This window comes from Onthophagus taurus, chromosome 7 (assembly GCF_036711975.1).
Source record: "Onthophagus taurus isolate NC chromosome 7, IU_Otau_3.0, whole genome shotgun sequence".
NCBI classification, from domain to species: Eukaryota; Metazoa; Arthropoda; class Insecta; order Coleoptera; family Scarabaeidae; genus Onthophagus; species Onthophagus taurus.
In genome coordinates this window covers 34,845,258-34,866,995 of record NC_091972.1, presented here as the reverse complement: position 1 = coordinate 34,866,995, position 21,738 = coordinate 34,845,258, and the positions used below count along the sequence as shown (strand labels likewise).

The 21,738-nt window shown below is 36.0% G+C and overlaps 1 protein-coding gene across 2 annotated transcripts in view; it reads right to left on the bottom strand.

The window, feature by feature from the left end:
- Nucleotides 1-21,738, bottom strand: part of LOC111413189 (GTP-Rho-binding protein rhophilin) — a 112,568-nt gene that overhangs the window by 26,593 nt on the left and 64,237 nt on the right. The window lies entirely within an intron of this gene.

Here is a 21,738-nt window from a genome sequence, read left to right as displayed (position 1 = left end):
TCCTGTTCGACCACCTTCCACCAACACTTAGAGGCAGTCCATTATCATAATTTCCTGGCCAATTTAGACTTCGCTTCAAATCGGTACTGGATGGCAAGAAAGGTTTCCGGGCATTGGTTTTTTTTTGTAGGCGCCGTTAATTTAAGGATTCCCAATGCCTTATGTTTTTCCTGCACCTTGATACTTCTTGTTGACGTTCAATCAACAATGATGGCTTGGTTCACATCAACATCGAGAGTAAATGAATTATTTCTTACACTACCTTCAACGTTTTCAGTAGTATAGCTATGGGCGTTCTGGACCAAAATCCCATAAGATTTAACATTGGGGTCGAAAAGTACTTTTTATCCCCACCACTACCTCCTTTCGAGGGTATAGCCACGCCCACATTTTAAATTCAACCAATCAGAGCGCAGCATTCTCCAAGAACCTCTTTTTGGCGGGAAATTTGAATGAGGATCGACAGGCCTTATGATGATGACGTCATCATCGAGGCCGGACACAAATCGTTTGGTTTGGCTTACCGGCTGAGTGCTATGGTGCGGGGTGCGGGCGGGCAGGGCAGGGTGGTTCAATCAGAGCATAGCATTCTCCAAGAACCCTCTTTTAGGCTGGGGATTGAATGAGGCTACCGCCTTATCACGATGACGTCATCGTCGATATATCGAGGCCTTGACACATCCGGACACGAAGCGTTTGGCTTGGAGGTTATAAAATGGTAAATATCTCGTTAACGATGCTTCAAATCGAAAAATAAACCAAAAAATTCCCCCCTACAGCCCCCAATCGCCTATAACAAGCACGAACAATATGGCACGACTAAAAACTGCCAAAACGGCCTTATTTAGTTATCGAGCTGATGACGTCATTCCACCGGACATGTGAACACAAAGCGTTTGGCTTGGAGGTTATAAAATGGTAAATATCTCGTTAACGATGCTTCAAATCGAAAAATAAACCAAAAAATCCCCCCCCCCCCCCCCTACAACGCCCGTCGCCTATAACAAGCACGAACAATATGGCACGGGTGAAAACTGCCAAAAGGGCGTTGGTTCAACCCCTGTTCAACCGATCGGTTCAACCGACCGGTTCAACCCCTGTTCAACCGGTTGAATACCGGTTCAACCCCTGTCCCCCCTAAGACCTAGCCTGGATAGATCATGATGTACAGCCCGCGCACCGAACCCCGTACCTAACCGGTTGTTTATGGTGTTGAAGCTGATGATTACGTAATGTTGCGTAATATTATAAGTAAAATTGTTAAAGTTTATTAAGATAATCCAGAAAACATAAAACGTGCAAGTATAAAAGATTTTTTAAAATTAATAAATAATTATGTTTTTTTGGAACAATGATGGGAATCGTTGATGAACGGGTTGACGTGAGAGGAAATTAAATAATAATTTATTAAGGAAGTAGAGGGGGGGGGGGGGGGGCAGCTACCTATCAAATTTACCTAGCAATTTATAAATCGGTCAGTTGGACATCAACTTCCGTCGTTTGCGGATTTAATATCATGTAAGTGTGGGAATTCTTCGATTATCACGTTAGTTATCTCAAGGTCACGCGCTAGATTGTTATTGCAGAGCCCGGACAGTTTAGGAAACGTGCGCCCCCTCCACACTAAACGTATACCTTGATAAGCGTACGCTTCGATTTAATTCATTGAATATTGAGACTGGAGTGGGAGGCGTTTTAGGATCACTTTCCTAAACTGTCCGGGCTCTGGTTATATGTATACATACATATAAAAATAGGATTTTCTGCTAAAGCGTAAATTAATATTTAACATTCACATCATCTTCATATCATTATTTAAGTGTTTACCTTAGCTATCCTTTGATATGAAGTCGCTCCCCTGATATAAGCGTAGTCATTTTCGTAATTGTCCGAATGAATATGGTGTTGAAGCTGATGATTACGTAATGTTGCGTAATATTATCATAAAACGTGCAAGTATAATGTGTATGTTGCATATATAAATTTAAAAATAACTTTAAAAATTGTGAAGACACTTGCAATTATTTTTAAACAATCCTATATGTTTATCAAGGTCACCGGCGTATTAACTCATGTCCACACGTAGGGTTTCTATATTATAATTAGCTTCCCCTTAACAGATAATTTATCTTCGATTTAATGATTATCAAAAGTTATTTCCCAATTATAATAATTATCAAAACTTGTTTCTTTAATTAAAATGTGTATATAAGGCTTTGATATTAGACAAAAACTTATTAATATCCTGCATCTCATGCGAGAAGTTATAACCGCAATTTTCGCTGTTCTAGAATGGCTTCAACATCAGTCAAAACCCTGTCTTTTTCAAGACTAGTTGAGGAAATGCGTCATAGAGTTGTAACTGCTGATGGGGAAGATATAGAGCCCGCAATAAAGGACTGTAATCGTAATATTAAGGTGATGAACGCTGCGCTAAAGGTAGCCAACACAAGTGGTGAAAAGCACCACATAACCACTTGTGCTGGTCACATGCATGGATTCCGAAGCATGCTAAAATCGCTCCGGTACGTAACTGGGACCGGGTACAAACCAACTCACCCGACTCGCGAGAACTTTAGAAGCTTGCGGGTAAAATGGCAAGACCTTCAGACGGCGTTCTCCAACAGAATGAGAACGGGGATCATCATTAACCTGACCCACAAGGACCCTCGACAATTTATGGAAGATGCTAAAAAAATGATAATAAGGAGAATGACTAATGATGTGAAAAAATCAACATTGAAAGTTAACGCTGTGTTTTGTGGTGAATTCGTAACTAAGAAAATGGGAAAGGAAGTATTTGAATTTAAATATATAAATACTAGAAATGTCGCAATTTATAACAACACCGATTTAGAAGAGTGGTTTAAGAGCAACATTCAAGACTCCGTTCTAAAAGACCTTGAAGAATTTCAAGAAAAAGATAGTGGATGGGCTTTAAATGCGATCGTAAACCTACAGATGAACATTAATAAATATACCCCACAACTTGGGTCGTCATACATTGAATTACCTAGGGCCCTTAGGTTGAAACATGCTTGTGTAAATGTAAAGAACGATGATGAAGCATGTTTTGCGTGGGCAGTGACTTCAGCGCTTTATCCAGCCAATCATCACACCGACCGAACTTACATGTATCCACATTACTCAGAAGTTTTAAATATGAAGAACATAGCAATGCCGATGGTCATGAAACAAATCCCTCGGTTTGAACAACAAAACGATGTGTCGGTCAACGTGTACATCCTCGAATCACTAAAGAAGGGGCGGTATAATGTAGTTCCTTCCTATCTAGCTAAGGAGAGGAGAGGCAGACACGTTAACCTGCTACTCATCCAAGATAAGTATGTAGAAGAAGAAGATGGGGATGATGATGGTGAATTCAAGCCGAGATTTCATTACGTTTGGATAAAAGATTTATCCCGACTAGTGTCATCTCAATTATCGATACATCATACGAAAAAATATTTCTGTGAACGTTGCCTTCACTATTTTTACACTTCCACCGGTCTAGAAAAACACGTGGAGGATTGTGCTAAAATGAATGAATGCCGCATCCGTATGCCGAAGGAAGGTGAAACGGTATATTTCAAGAATTTTCAAAATAAAGAACCGGTTCCATTTGTGGTGTATGCGGATCTAGAATGTCTTCTGATACCAACAACAAAGACTGATACACAACATAAGCCATATAGTATTGGTTATTACGTAAAATGCTCATATGACGAGTCCCTGAGCTTTTACAAATCATATGCCGGTGAGAACTGTCAGCAGTGGTTTGCGGCCGAAATGAAGCAGCTAGCGGAAGATGTGGAAACTATATTCCTATGTCCCTTACCCATGGAACCCCTTACCGAACCGCAAGAACTGGAGTTTCGCTCATTATCATGCTGTCATATATGCGAAAACCGCTTTGACGTAGGTGACGTCAGAGTTCGAGACCATTGTCACCTTACTGGTAAATATCGAGGAGCTGCGCATGAGGATTGCAACATTAACTATCAGGATAGTCACGTGATTCCAGTAGTCTTTCATAATTTAAGTGGGTACGATAGTCACTTTATTATAAAGAATTTAGCAAAAGATTTCGAAGGACGCATCGATTTGCTACCTATAAATAAGGAGCGATATATTTCTTTTACTAAAAATATAGACCAAAATTTAATTAAATTCCGGTTTATTGATTCATTTCGGTTCATGGCATCGAGTTTAGATAAATTAGCAAGTTATATAAATTCCTTTCCAAATTTAAAAACACAATTTCCAAATTTAGATGAATCTAAATTCAATTTATTAACGCGTAAAGGAGTGTTTCCTTATGATTACTTGGACTCTTTTACAAAATTAAATGAAACTGCATTACCGGATGAATCTAAATTTTATAACTCTATGACCGACAGTCACATTACAGATACTGATTATACGCATGCTAATGAAGTGTGGAACGCTTTTGGCTGTCAAAATTTAGGAAATTACAGTGAGTTATATTTGAAAACAGATATTTTGTTATTAGCAGACGTATTCGAGCAATTTCGGGCTAGCTGCCTGAATTCGTATAGCTTAGACCCGGCTCATTACTATACATTGCCCGGGTATACATGGGACTGCATGCTGAAGTATACGAGGGTAAAACTTGAGCTATTAACGGATATTGATATGGCAATGTTTATAGAGCGAGGTATACGAGGAGGTCTAAGCCAGTGTTCGAAACGTTACGCCTCGGCTAATAATAAATATCTACCTAACTATAAATCAGTTGAGCCATCAAAATTTATAATTTATGATGATATCAATAATCAATATGGATGGGCAATGTCTCAGTACCTACCCTATGGCGGATTTAAGTGGGTTGAGGGAAACAACATCAACTTCAATGTACCTGAGGATAACCCTGAAGGTTACATTTTAGAAGTTGATCTCGAGTACCCTGAATCCATTCATGATTCACATTGTGACCTTCCATTTTGCCCAGAACATCGTGCACCACCAAATTCAAAACAAACCAAATTAATGGGCACTTTATATAATAAAGAGCGATATGTGTTGCATTATCGTAATTTACAACAAGCGATTGAAAATGGTTTAATTTTAACAAAAATTCATCGTGTTTTGGAATTTAAACAGTCGGCTTGGTTGAAATCATATATTGATTTAAACACTAAATTTAGAACCGCGGCGATTAACGATTTCGAGAAAAATTTATTCAAATTAATGAACAACGCCGTATTTGGTAAGACGATGGAAAATATTCGAAAACATTCCATTGTGAAGCTTGTGACAAAATGGGGTGGTCGTTACGGCGCTGAGGCGTTGATCGCGAAACCAAATTTCAAATCCTCAATTATCTTCGATGAAAATTTAGTTGCTATAGAGCTCAATAAAATGGAAATTTATTTTAATAAACCCATCTACGTTGGTATGTGTATTTTAGATATATCGAAATTAAAAATATATGATTTTCATTATTCGTATATGAGGAGACGATTTGGGGACAAGGCCAGAGTCTGTTACACCGATACAGATTCCCTTATATACGAAGTCGAATGCCCGGATTTATATGAAGTGATTCGACGCGATGCTTCGAAATATTTCGACACGAGTGATTATCCTGAAAATAATATATACGACATTCCTCGTGTAAATAAAAAAGTTCTCGGTATGATGAAAGATGAAAACGCCGGTAAGGTAATGACTGAATTTGTGGGGTTGAGATCGAAGATGTATGCATGTCGAGTGGAGGGGGGAGATAAAGTTAAAAAAGCTAAAGGCATAAAAACGTTTATTGTTAAAAACGTAATCAGTTTCGATGATTACTTAGTATGTTTGCGAGAGGACAAAGAAATGCTCGTCACCCAAAAATTGTTTCAATCGCGAAACCACCAAGTATCAACAATTACGCAAACCAAAACTGCACTTAGTTCTCACGACGATAAAAGATATATTATTCCGGGGACAGTTGATACTTTACCCTGGGGTCATTGGCGCATCTCATCATGCTGTTAACAGGTGCGGATCGAATTAAACTCTCATTATTAAACAATATAATTTCCCAAGAATTGATAAGACAACATTTTTTTGGAGCCTGCCTACCAGCATCTTTAATGTTTTGCGATGAAGCAAGCAAATTAGGGTATTAGCCGGAAATGTTGTTTGGTTATATGAAACATAAGGACCTACACATACCCATAATGCATTTCTGGGTAAAAGTGGAGAATGAATGTTATGATCCAACACGTAAAGTAATGAACACTTATTGTGTGTTAACGAAACCGACTTCATCTATGAAGAATGTAATAATAATAAATGTATCTTATTAAATTTATATAATTTATGGTTTTTTAAATAAATAAATAATCTCTAATCTTCTATAATTTTTTATTTTAATCCTTCTCTCCCGATTGACAGCTGCTGCCGTGATGTTTTTTTTAGCAGCAACCGTAGCGTTGCTTTATTTTTTATTAAGTAAATATAAACATGTCTGCGATTAAGGTTACTACCACCTCTATACCCTCTTAAGTCCCAACACTTCACTTCCCGCATGCTCGAACCCCGGCAGAATTCCAAGCCAAACGCTTTTGTGTCCGGATGTATCAAGGTTTCGATGAAGTTCCAACACCCCTCACTTCGCACCTCACCCACTGCCCTTTACTGGCACACGCCCGAATCCTGCACCTAACTGGTTGTCTAGATGACGTCACCACCACCAAGCTGCACACGATCCGGGGGCATGACATCATCAGCTCGATAACTAAATAAGGTCCTTTTACCAGTTTTCACCCGTGCAATGTTGTTCACGCTTATTATAGTCGGCAGGAGGTTGTAGGGAGGGACAGGGGTTGAACCGGTATTCAACCGGTTGAACAGGGGTTGAACCGGTATTCAACCGGTTGAACAGGGGTTGAACCAAGGCCCTTTTGGCAGTTTTCACCCGTGCCATATCGTTCGTGCTTGTTATAGGCGACAGGGGGTTGTAGGGGGGAATTTTTTGGTTTATTTTTCGATTTGAAGCATCGTTAACGAGATATTTACCATTTTATAACCTCCAAGCCAAACGCTTTGTGTTCACATGTCCGGTGGAATGACGTCATCAGCTCGATAACTAAATAAGGCCGTTTTGGCAGTTTTTAGTCGTGCCATATTGTTCGTGCTTGTTATAGGCGATTGGGGGCTGTAGGGGGGAATTTTTTGGTTTATTTTTCGATTTGAAGCATCGTTAACGAGATATTTACCATTTTATAACCTCCAAGCCAAACGCTTCGTGTCCGGATGTGTCAAGGCCTCGATATATCGACGATGACGTCATCGTGATAAGGCGGTAGCCTCATTCAATCCCCAGCCTAAAAGAGGGTTCTTGGAGAATGCTATGCTCTGATTGAACCACCCTGCCCTGCCCGCCCGCACCCCGCACCATAGCACTCAGCCGGTAAGCCAAACCAAACGCTTTGTGTCCGGATGTATCAAGGTCTCGATGAAGTTCCAACACCCCTCACTTTGCACCCTGCCCCCCCCTACCGGCCCACGCCCAAATGCCGCACCTAACTGGTTGTCTAGATGACGTCACCACCACCAAGCTCCACACGATCCGGCGGCATGACGTCATCAGCTCGATAACTAAATAAGGCCCTTTTGGCAGTTTTCGCCCGTGCCATATTGTTCGTATTTGTTATAGGCGGCAGGGGGTTGTAGGGGGGAATTTTTTGGTTTATTTTTCGATTTGAAGCATCGTTAACAAGATATTTACCATTTTATAATCTCCAAGCCAAACGCTTCGTGTCCGGATGTGTCAAGGCCTTGATATATCGACGGTGACGTCATCGTGATAAGGCGGTAGCCTCATTCAATCCCCAGCCTAAAAGAGGGTTCTCGGAAAATGCTATGCTCTGATTGAACCACCCTGCCCTGCCCGCCCGCACCCCGCACCATAGCACTCAGCCGGTAAGCCAAACCAAACGATTTGTGTCCGGCCTCGATGATGACGTCATCATCATAAGGCCTGTCGACCCTCATTCAAATTTCCCGCCAAAAAGAGGTTCTTGGAGAATGCTGCGCTCTGATTGGTTGAATTTAAAATGTGGGCGTGGCTACACCCTCGAAAGGAGGTAGTGGTGGGGATAAAAAGTACTTTTCGACCCCAATGTTAAATCTTATGGGATTTTGGTCCAGAACGCCCATAGCTATACTACTACACAACGTTTTGTTTTGTTGTTACGGTACAGCTTAAAACAGGATTGTATCATACAGCTGTTTAGTCAAGTTATCCAATGAGGTCCAGCAAGAATCTTGTTAAATACCTAACCACATTCGGTGGAAAGTTAGCGATGCCCATAATCTTAAAAAACACAGTGTTGTTGATTCATTGTCATAGAGATGAAAATAAGCTTCATCACTTATTAGCAAAGTGATGAAAGGCTCAAGAATTGTTTCTGTCTGACGTGCAAATTTTAGTCGCTGTGTGTGCTCCTGGTTTCAACTAATACAGAATCGTTGCTAATTTATTGGGATATTATCGACGGGTACTGAAACTTTGTCTCTTCACGTTATGCTTAGTATATGCTCTTTCAAAATCGTATATCCTTTTTCTTTAAACCTGTATATTGAGGAATACTGGTTTAGAAAATAAATACAAAACGGGTTTGATTACGTGGTGTAATGTTGAAGTGTGGGCATTTAGAATCATTAGCAAACATATGAACTGTATGGAATACTGTTTATTGGGTGTTCTTCTTCGTGGGATAGTGGTCATCTAGTTTGATAAACCATCAAAAAATTCGAAAATATAAAGTGCAGTTTTCAAGTGATTAGATCTTCGCGGTAATATGTAATGATGCACAGATATCTTTCATTTATCTTAAAAAATGCATTTTATGCCTAGGTATTGACGAAAGATCAGGTCATCAAATATCTTAATAAATTTGAAACAGTTCATCCATACAAATGAACAAGTTATTAAGAAAGATATTAGAATAAAATATGATTCAACACAGATCTTCATGTATCTCGTGAAGAATAGACCGTTTGTAAGATCGATTTCCATTATAAGTTAATGTATATAATTTGTCAGACATAATCTTGATTGAACCCTTACAATCTCTTTTAATTTAGAACGCCAGTCTCGATCACGTAACACACTGGTTATAATACTGTCGACCAAATACAACAAAATTTCATTTTTGTATCAACGAGATGCTCGTGTTGTAAACTTTATTGCCCCTGTTTATTTCCCAGAAAATTTTGGAAATCCAATTGTTTGTCTGTAAATAGAGGCATACCTGAGCTTAGGAGATTAACAAATAAGCAGCTCGAAATTCCCATGAAGAGATGTAACCAATAGTCCAACCAACGTATTGCTGAATTGGCGATGTCTGATGAGATAAGTACCATGACAATTTTAGCAATGGCAGATCTGTTTTGCCTACCTCGTTTGTGTTTACACATCGGTAATGTATCTAGGATGACCATGTTCAATTTACACAAATCTTGTGTGCTGTTTGAACTATGGAAGGTAATTAGGGTTTTCTGTGCAGATTTAAAGAAGAATTACGCATTTACACTTGCGTATGTATCTACGTATGTTTATACAAAATATAAAATAGGTTCAAATTATAGTTCAAATTTTGAACTTTCAAAGTTTCAAAAGAAATTTCAAAGTAGGTTTTCATCCATTTTTCTTATGAAGAGCTACTATTCCATAGGTGCGTGTGTATTGTTAAAAAATTTTAAATTGAGATGGTTGTCAGGTATGAAGGACCCACATTTAAGCATTGATGAAATTAAAAAATTTATAGTGCGAGCAGCAGTGAACTTAAAAGAAGACGACGTTGAAAGCTCGACTGGGGAGGAAAATAACCTATGAAAGTGAAGTACAAAAAAACGTTAAGCAAACTAAACATTATGGACCAAAAGTTGAGTTAGAACTACTACGATATTTAGATGATAAACGTACAAATTTAAACATTATTCATGAGTACCCAACATTAAAAAAACTGTTTCTAAAATACAATACCGCATTACTATCATCGGCACATGTCGAAAGGTTATTCTCATTGGCCAACATGGTCCTAACTCCAAGACGCCAAGCGCTATCAGACGACAACTTTGAAATGTTAACATTAATGAATGCTATCAAAAAATTATTAGACTTTAAGTTATTATAATAAAATATATCACGTAAATAGTAAAATATACAATATAAGAAAATATTTTTTGAAGTATGTAGTATAACCCAATTACTATTTTTATTTACAAGTTGTTGCTCATTTTTAACACATCGTAACTTTTTTTGAAATACCCGTAGCCGAGTACCCGCTAATAGTACCCGGGTACTGTACTCGGGTACTTTAAATTGTGAAAAGTACTCGTAAAAAGTATCCGATACCCGAATAGTATTAAAGTACCCGTACCCGTTATCCGGGTACTTTCATTCAGTACCCGTGCCCACCTTTGGTTCAAAATATATAATTATATGATAAGCGAGCCAATTTTTTGTCAAAATTTGATTAATAGTAAATATTTCATGTTAACAAGCAACTGATTTTGTTGAGGAACCCAAAATCCTCATGTCATTTCAGAATGTGGAAGTTTGATCAAATTTAGTGCGCAAACTGCTCGACATGAATTACTAGACCTTTCTTCTTTTTTTGAGATACAATGCAGATGGTATTAATGAAGTACGGCGTCGACTACTTAAATTTTTGTATTGACAGTTAGAAGTAATGGATATGGAGAAATAGTGGCTCCAACAGAATAGTGGTGTTACGCAATGTAAAGCGCGTGATGTGGTTGTTCGTCTTCGAGACATGTTTCCTGCCAAGTTACTCTCAAAAAATAAGGTATTAAGTAGAAACCTAATTTCCCTGATATGACTACATAAAATATTTATCTTGAGTATATAATTGCAAAATAAAGTTTAAAATACTCACTCACAAACGTGATTTAATTGTGCAAATATTAGTTGCAGTATTGCGAAGTTATGCTACACGCCTAATGTAGAATTGTACTGATTTGTCGTAACGTTATTTACCTGAATTAATTTTTGATAAATAATTGTAAATACTTTCTATAAAAAAAAATATTGAATATGTTTTGACGGACCTATTATTTGGAATTGAATGAGTTTCATGATTTCAACATGAGATTCTTCTAGATAATGGGGCAAAGAATAAGTTAATAAACTTATTCTCAATCAATTAGACCGATATTCAGATAAGCTATTCATGGTGTTAGCTCTTGTTGATGACAGTAAGGGAACACCTAATAATTTGAAGGTATTAGACATGTTGGTCTGTTCTGGGTTCCAGGTCACACAGATGAGCTAACACGAACACAAGCATTTGTAGAACCAAAGCAATCAGTTTTAATATTTTAATGAGTTATGATAGAAAAACAAAGGTGAAGTACTTAGGATAATAGTTAGCAAAAAACGTGCAACGATAATAGTAAGGAGTGAAAAATGTTCTGTAGGGCAAAAGTGGTCAGATTAGGAAGAATAGCGCAGAACATTGCCATAGGGAATGATACCACAATATAGATTTTGCTAAGACCAGATAGAGAAGATATTTGTCAAGAGCAGCCACTACGACCAGATGATGACCAGATAAGACATGAAAATTTATCGTCATTAGAATAACATCAATAGAGAGGATGGTATATTTCTTGTTTTTAAAGAAGGTTGCAACATTGCATCCGAAAACATCGAACAATATTTTAATAGATGCACGGTATAACCGACAAGTTTCTAGTTTTTGCTTTACTTCTGGTAATTTCATCTTTGGAATTTTTGATTTGTTCAGAGGCTCGAAACAATTGGGTCAGAGAATATTAATAACATATGGATTAGATCTAAATTTGTATTTGTCTGGGATAATTTTTCTGTTGTCCTTGTTGCGTGATTGCCGAATTTCTTCTCCTAAGCATAATTAATTCATATCCCGTTAAAACGCTGCTAATAAACTATGTAATATTTGCATTAAATGTAATTTTAAACCAGTAATTTCAGATTCAGATAACTTATCAGATAGTTGAATAACACTTCGGATAACCAATATGTAAATAACACTTCTGGAATTTGATCCAGTCATGAAGCGACGATAAAGCGATAATAGTTTTCTTCGCAGTAGTTAATTCACTCATTTGAGTTTTCACCGGTTTCCTCTGAAGTCAAAATTGAATGGGTCTGCAAAGAAGGGACTCGGATTTTACCATAAAGTTACTTTTTTCTTATTAATGCTGTAAAGCGAAGCGGAACTTGAACGGAATACAACTAGAATACAAATTAGTGTCATCTGCCAACGATCTTTCAACTTCTTTTAAGTTAAAGCTTTCTGTCGTAGCAAATTTTTGATGAAATTCAGCATACCCAGAGCTCCAAACTCCAAACTTAATATCGTTATCAATTATCATATCTTGAGGTATTTTTATTGTTAACAATAACTTCATTGTTGCTTCATGCTACATTTTTCACAACATGGCAATTTAATTGCTTGTCTGCGGTAATAAGGACGATAAATATCTGCATTCATGCTTTTGCCCTTAAGTAGATCTGGATGTAATGTATAGTAAGGTTTTATGGTACAGGCTTGATAAAGATAGCAATGCGGTAGTAACAGAATATGAAAGCAGTTGTACGATGTCATAAACTAGAAAATGATTTACCGCGCGTTAAATGAACTTAATTAAAAAAATTAAAACACATGACGTTGAATATCCCAAGAATTCCAGACGGACAAAATATGGAATCCATTATTTATACCGCTTTGTAACTAAATTTTGGATACCATACTAAGAGAAAGTGGATTTCATTTTCAAGTAACAGTGCAACCGACGGAATATTTAGAAAACGTTGGTAGTGGGGACTTTGTCAAATTTGTTAAAGCTGTGGAGTTATTTCAGCTTAATTTACGCTTATATGTAGATCAATCATCTACACTGAATTAATTTCTAGTAATTAATTCAAGCAAATAAGTTAGTTTCTTGTTTTAATTCGATCCGTTACTTAATTAATTTGAATTCATTTCTTCGATATTTATCAAAGTGTGTATTTGACCTAAATAAGTCCAATTTTACACAATTTCAATAACTCATAGAAAATTATATAATCAAAGATTAGCATCGCATCATTTTAACATTAATCGTTGGAGATCTTCGTTCTATATTAAAATCAAAATTTAATAAACTTAAAAAGATATTACAGAAATTGCTGTAAAACTGAAAGACGAGTTTAAGTTGAAACTCGAGTAATGCAAAAACTGCTATTTTTTAAACAACATTTTAGATACTGTTATACGATACTGTTATAGTTATCAAAGTAATCAATTAAAGTTTAAGTAACTTATTTTTAATTAACTTGTATTTAATATGAATCATACCATTTAATAACACATATTACTTTAAATATGTAATGAATTTGGGTAATCACAAGCACTTTAATCACATGAACGAAAAAACAAAACTTGTTCTTAATCGAAAATTATTACATTTGGTCTTTTAATATTACTTACTAAACCACATGACTGTTAAACCGGCACAGTGTTGATTAGAAGTACCGGAGCCCGAGGAAGTGCACACTCGCGTGCTGGCGTTCAAATAAATCTGAATTCCTCGCCGCGAGATGGCTTCCTTCGTATCTTAAGTTAGCGGTAAAGAAACAGTACAGTTGGAAAATGAATGGCGATTTAAATGTGTTCAACTGCTGCTAAATGCACCACATCCACAGATAATGGAGATACAATACCGTTGTGTTCTGTTCGGCGATCGAGGAATAGATGACGAAAAGGAAACCGGTGTCTTCAAGAACCTCTCTTTGGTTCCGTGGCGTTTGTAACACTACCGCAAACGTGTATGCACATTGTTATGGTGCTACCGTATAATTCCATTATCAACGTGCTTTTATAAAGACTTGCGACCCACACGTTTTACAGCTTTAAAAGGAAACGACGAGATGTAGGTTGAGAGACACAAAACGCTCGCTATAGGTATACGATCCGTTTATTGTGCAATTTTCTTGTTCCATACATGACCTTTTTCTTCTTCTTTACGATGAAATTAGGATCATATGGCTTTGGAAAGCGTGCAAAAGAAAATTATCTCGTATCTGCAACTACGTATAAAATTACACGATTTCTAGAGTCCTTAACATATAATTTCGTTTGGTCAACGTTGCATATAAAATCCATTGGGATATGTCATCGTGAAAGGCAGTAGTTGCTCTTTTAAACCCACCGCATTGAAAACTTGTGTAGGATGTACCACAATAACAATTGAATTAAGGCTTGCCTACGCTCGTTTGCGAAGATGAATGACGGGAAGACAATGTGTGAAGATTGCTACTGTGGTATCTATTTATAGCGAGGCTATTTCAAGTTCATTTTAACGCAATACATGTTAGATATGCGAGTTTTGAAAATGCTTGTTGACTTAAAAATTAAATAAAGGAAATCAACAAATATATGAAATAATAAAGTGTAAATGAATGGAAATGGAAAACAAAATAATTCTTATATTGTAAGAAAAAGTGTGTGAAGATAAAGTTTTTTACGTTTTTTAGATTTTCGCATAGGAAATAAAGTAATTTAACTATGAAAAGAAAAAAAAACGACGAAGGTTACGTTAAAGGAATAAATGAATGGGAAAAAATTTAAGTAATAAAGGAAGTGATTAAGTGTAAAAGAAAACTTATGGTAAATAAAGAAAGAAAGAGTGCTTTTTTGTTCTTGTAGGAATCATTTATTAAATTCGATAAATAGTAGTTTATTAATTTGAATTTTGTATCTTTGATAATTAAGAAAATATCATAAATACAATGATGGTTACTTAGTTTGGTTTTACATCAACATAAATTAATGGCAAGGGGAGATCACAATGTGTATTGTGCATGAAAGTATCGGTAACTTCCTAGTCAATTGAAGCGCCGCAATGTGTAATTTTTATAATATAGAGGTTGGATGAAAAAAAATCATTTTTGACCTTTCCACAGATGCCAGTTGCGTTTCTATACAATAGAAAAATGTAATTACCATGTAAAAATACCGTCGGAATAAACGATACAATGCACATAAACATTGCATGTATCTAATACTGGTGTAATTTCTTTAATAAGTACAAAGGCATTTACAGATACTGACAAATTTGACGTTAATCAAAATGAGACTCATTTGTAATCTAATTATATTCTAATACCCGCCGGTAATCGCAATATTTAATGCTCGCTAAAAGAAAAGAGAAAGGTGTTATAGCTAACACATGCGAAAATCTATATCGTGAAGAACTCTTGGCCCACGTTTTACTACAATTTGGTATCCTAAATTCGGAGGCTTTCACTGTTTATAAATTATGTTAAGAACGTTTTCTTTAGGCCAACTCCACTTGGATTAACGAATACATTGTTTTTAAGAAGACATGTTTAAAAGTGTACATCTAGTATTGGACGAGGTTGATTTAAAAAACCGATTGTATTTAGTTAAAATTAAAATATCAAAAATACATCTTCACCAGTGAGGAGTTATCTGCGCAGATTAAATTTAGAAAGGCTGGTAAAAGATTGTTAAAGAACTTTTTATAGTGTCGCAAATCCCAGATAAATTAACACCTCAACAGACCATTGCATTAATAGTCGATAACAATTTATCAACTCGGCAATATCAAGAAACACATAGAAAGCTGAAGATTTCAAATGGATGTTATACCCTTCACACCACAAAGATAAAAATAATCGAAACAGTTATGTTAGTGGTGAAATATCTCTACAAACCCTCATTAACGATTCTATTTACCGACTGATCCAAATTGAAGAAATCAATTAGAAAATGTAGTCAGCCCAGATTTCTACTTGTGATATCATCTATAGTTGGGGATGTTATGGATCTGAATAAAATTGATTTAAACAAAAGTTTTCCAAAGGACACGTCAGTGATGAAATCTCTATAATTACTTTACAAATTTATTTTTCTATAAACAATACTAACTTTTTCTACATTAATTCATTGTTGAGGATACCAATCTGACACAATAGTGGTCAAAAATAGACGACGTTCGATCTGACCACTACCTGATGGTAAGTAGCGTCAGACTAATGTGAAGCTTGGAAATACATAAAAGAGCGAAAATGTTAATATCGAGTAAAACGCATGTAGAAATGTAGCTCTAAGATTTGAAAGAAAATCAACGGGCAGTGACGAAGTGTGCACCGAGTTAATGGAAAGAAAGAATCAAGCCTATAGACATCTACAGCTGCGTAAAACCAGACAAACGGAGAAGGAATACAGAGCGAAGAAGTAAAGAAAAGAGGACTCCTAGGAAAAAGAGAGAGGCTATAAACAGTTGGACAGCGGAAACATTTACCAGAATCTAAATAGGAAGATAAAGGATATAAATTTGGGCAACCATGTGCAGGGACAAAATCGTATAAATTCTGACGGAGCAATGCGAAATTCTGGAACGATGGGTTCTGGAAAATCGCAACGGAACTAATAAAAGAGGAGGAGATAAGCTGATGCAGGCGCTTCATACATTTGTCACAAGTGTATGGAAAGTGCACAGTATGAACGTGAAAGGCATATATAATTGATATATATTTCATCAAAACGTTTGCAACAAAATATTGGCTTTAGCTGATGATTGCAGGAAGGACATGAAGGTTCACTAAGTATTTTGGAAGTCCTTCCGTCATTATGTCCCCATATCTTTCATTGTACCTTTCCTCTCTTATCCGCGTCCTTCTCTCCTGTCTCTGGATGTCCCTATCCCTGTCGCTTACCTCCCTCTACATCACCACTCCTTCCCTTCTTCTGTTGTTTATCTCTGCCTCCGAATAACTCGTCCTTTTGTAATATTCCCTCCTCTCTCCTTTACCATATCTAAGCTTCCACTCTCTAACTTCCTTCCAACACTTCCCCAGGATCCCGCAGTATAGCCTTCTATCTATCATTTCTTCATATTTAACTGCATCGTCAGATCCAAAACTCACCTCTAATACCGATTCTATACGTCCTCCAAAATATCCTGCCTTTTCCATCTCCAAACTTCCGCCCCGTACATAATTGCACCCCTCACCAACCCATCAAAAATGATCTTTTTTTTCTGATGTCCCTTCCAAACACTCTCTCACACCATTCCCAGACCTGTCCCATCACCTTGTATGTATGTAGAGGAGTGCGTAATTTTTACGCGCACTTAGGCCCAAGTGGGCCCCTTGTGCATACTCCCTTGGAGGCTCGAGATGGTAGAGAAGATCTCGTTAGGTGCGCAAGGTCCCATCACCTTATTTGCCCTTTTATCCATCTCCCTCACATGCGCCGCGTCCTTGCTATCCTCCCTGAACCTGTACCCCAGATCTATGAATTCTCTCACCTCCTCTATCTCTCTCCCCTCCCATCGCTATTTCTCCCTCAGAACCCCCCTTGAGGAGAACCCTTTGCAGAACTTTATTATCTTTGTCTTGGCTACATTCACCTCCAATCCCTTCGCCCTGAAATACCTCTCCAAGTGTCTCACCATCCCTCTCATTTCCACCGCATACCTCGCCACAACCACCATATCATCCGCACGTGAACCTTTCTCCCTCCTACCACCACTCCTCCCATTTTCCCCTTCTCCAGCCTGCCTTCCAAATACACCATATAGAAGGCAAAAAGAAGAGTTCTTCTAGCAAATCAGTTATATAGAAGCAAAATGCGGGACAGAGCAGAATAGCGGAAACTGTTTAAACAGGCTAAAACTCACCGAGGCTTGTCATGTCACTGATGATGGTGATGATACTAACTTTTTCCATTAAATATTGCTGTCCAATTAAACATATTTTGCTAAAGGATCATCCCAATGAATAATAACCATGTTAATAATATATATAATCAAACTAATGCTTTTGGACTCTATAAAAAGTTCTGTAAATTTAGAGTTAATATTTTGTATGATAGATGGAAACGTTGGCAGTGATGACTTGGTAATTCCAAGGTTTTTATAACGTAAAATATATATAACTAATGACCACAGCATGGTTGGTAACCTCTTGATTTTGTTCTCTAGAAAGTTAAAACTACAGAAACAATAAAAAACTAACATATTTATGCGATACTTTTGAAAAGCTGAATTTTGAAGTCAACGGAAAATATCAGTTTTTAGAAAAAAAGTCAAAAATGGAGGAAAAAGTGAATGAAGACGCGGGCAAAGATTTAAGATTTTAATATTGCAGCAATTTTGATCTCAAAACTAATTATTGGTCAAAACTAATTATTAGATAAATGATGAAAATCATTTAATTGTTAATTTAATGTCAATAAAGTAAAAAAATAAATAAATGAAGACATCAGTTTGATTTATTTTTATCTTTTACTTAGGAATATTCAAAATATGAGAAAATTGGTATATGAATTTCAACAAATACAAAGTAAGACCAATTTTTTGCCACTCGCCAGTAACTCAAGGGGTTGCTTATTCTGATACGATACAGAAAAAGAGTTACATCTGTTCAAATCATTATTCTGCTTTATTTGTTCATAAACATATAGAAATATGTGCTATTTAAGCTTGAATTTCTAGAGTTATTCTAATAAGTATCTATCGTAAGCTATTACTAAAAAAGGGGTTATACAACTATAAAACACAACTACAATTTGTATATCGCTCTTTTCAAGGCTGTTAAGGAACAACTACTACACAAGCTTGTATAAAATAGCTTGTAGTAATTGGAACAATGTTGTGTGTCTAGAAAAATGTGGTTAAATAATAAAACTGAAAATAAAGAAGTCCAAAACAGAAAATATTTATAGCTTTGTTATAAAGATTTCTAAATATGGCAGAACCGAAAAGGAAGGAGTTTCCCCAGAGGTTACATTCTTGATATGTTATCAGAACTTACTGTTTTTAATAAGAGATTCCAGAAACCGAAGTCACAGTGTCACAAAATTTATCAAAATTAATGGTACTAATCCATTTTAATACTTATGGATATTAATAGTATAGAAATAATAGCTACAGTGAAAAAGTTTAAATCAAAATAAAATAAAAGATTTCTATCTTTAAACGCCTTAAGCTTCATAAAACTTGACATAAACATAGGACAGAGACTATGTATACTGCATGTAAAAAATAAATCATATATTTTGCAAGAATAGTTTAGCCAAGGTTCCTAAGTAGCTGAAGTACAGTAATATGTATGTATGTATACATACTTTACTATGGTAAATTAAGCTGAGGGTGCTTGGGGCCAACACGATGCAATTAATTCTCCATAAACTAAAAACTGATTAACGCCGCAGCGTCTCGACTGCAAGCGATGTCTGCTAAATTTAGAAAAAAAATGAATGATTTTTTCTGATGAAGTCAAAGTCACTTAGGACTGAATATGTGATAGTGATATTTGTAAGTTAGATTTGAATCGAAATGATATTAATTGCGTTCTCCTGAATATCTGCTGTACAATTTAGTATCAGCGCCTCAATTGCACAACACAGCCGCAATACATACAGTATCATACATTTCTTGTTATAAGTTTAGCCAAGCTTGATTGAAGGCGTTGCAATATGAGTTAACCAAATATTTCATCATTATGCTATAGATGTAAATTCACTATATTATACATGATACGCACTGTACTACTTTGCTATTTCTGATAATATACTACTGGTATGAAGTGCTGCGTATGAGTCGAATCGCTTGTTTTTTTAAACAGAAGTGAGGTCATTAGATTATTGTTTGACTTGAGTAGCAGATAATCATGTAAAGATAAAGCAAATCTTATCGTCATAACTATCATTAGCAGTCAATCTATTTATTGAAAGCTTTGTAAAGACTGGTATAACTCGTTTTATAAATTTTAGTCGCAAATATAATACCCATGGTAGTGATAAATAAAACTTATATTTACCTTTTCGTGGCTCATTTAATTCTTTGATATGCTGAGATAGAACGATTCAAATCGAAAATGATGGAAAAGAGAAAAATACAAGGTTAAAAATTCATATCTAGTATGAATTTTTTACCATGCAAAATTGCTTCTAAGTGTATCAATGCAAGTATGTCCGGCTAAGTCTGGAGATCAGGCAACCCTAATGTAGCTGAGACATTGCAATGAATACCACACCAATACTAAATTAAACACTACATACTACAGCTTATCTGTCCTATGCTATTTTTTATACATATAGAGCGAAGAATCTATGCGTTAAGTTAATCAGATTTTCTTTTTCATTTGAATGAATATGGTATTAATTGAAGCGTCTCGGCTGCCACCGACCTTGACTTAAGCAGGCCAAATCATATATCTATTATTAATATTATTAATAGTTCAGCTTGCAAACGATGTACGCTAAATTAAGCGAAATCGTATATTGCGTAATAAAAATTGCATTCCTCTTTAACCATTATTAAATAAAATTTTACCATAAATGTCTTCCATTAACTTGACCGGTTTTTCAGCTGAATCATGCACTTCCCTAAGCCTTAAATCCTTTACTCTGGATTTTGTAAACAAAGCACTATTTGATCAGATTAGTAGACGAAACTGTGGTTAATTTTAAGACGGTTAAACGCGATATTTCTTTTGATGGAAATGAAGTTATAGATGTTGTCTCTAAAATATAGAAAGAGTGAAAAAAATTAACGAATTTAAGAAGGAGTTTATCTATCGTATAAATTCCAGGCTGATGAAGATATAGAACAGCTGCTTTGAATAATTCTGCTTACGGCAATTATACTTATAGCTTAGGAACTTCTATTCATGAAAGTATTATTTTAAGTATTAAAGCTGCTTGCTACACTTAACAATACAACTTACAAGTCCTGTTATTGTGACTATCACAAGAAAGAGGCTAGAAAATAAAGATGCATGCAGTGTTGATGTTAATAACCAAGTTAGTTTTTAAAACCAAGCTGTATATTAAATTATAATAAAAATATGAACTGAATAGATAATATTGACAGACAACTTTCTATGTGTGAAAGTATACGAAAAACACTGAAATGACACAACTCACCCATTTGTTTTATTTGGCCATAGTAAGTTTTCATACTTTTATGTTTTATACTTTCATTTTTTAACAAAGTGTATACTTTATCGTTTAAATCATGTAAGAGATTCTTCTTTCATTACATATAAATTCTTTTCATTTTTAAAACAATTTTTACATTTATAAATATTTATAACCTACTTATAGGTATATTTCAAGAAATCAATTTTATAATCTTCCACCATAAGAAATAAATGTATTACAGAATCATAGCGTGTAATAGAAAAAAAAGGAAAATTTTAAAGAGGGGTGAAAAACGTTAAACCATACGATCATTTACGATAGTTAAGAATCATTGACCACCGTTTAAATACTTAAAATAGACCCTCGGGCGCAAAATTACTCTGACATTAATACGTCGACGCATTAATATTCAGTTTGCCGTATAATCTAAAGGTAATCGATGACATCTACATTCTGGAGCGCACACATTCGTCGTGGTCGTCCCCACAGTTTCCGAAACGGGGTATTCGTAAAACGAACAACAAATAAATCGATGCTCAAGAAGTTCCAATTACGTGCTATTAGCATAGACGATGTCTGCCTCCCGGTGTACCTCGCCGCTTCGACGTCGTTTTTTGCTACTTTTAATTTTTTGTTGTATTATCGGTGGATGGCACCGTTAAAATGGTACCGCCATCGGTGACAAGGTATCGTATAAATAATTTGCGCGTACATTAAAAGTTGTCCGCATTCTTGTGTGTGAGGCGATCGAGATTAGTTATTAGGACACGGTCCA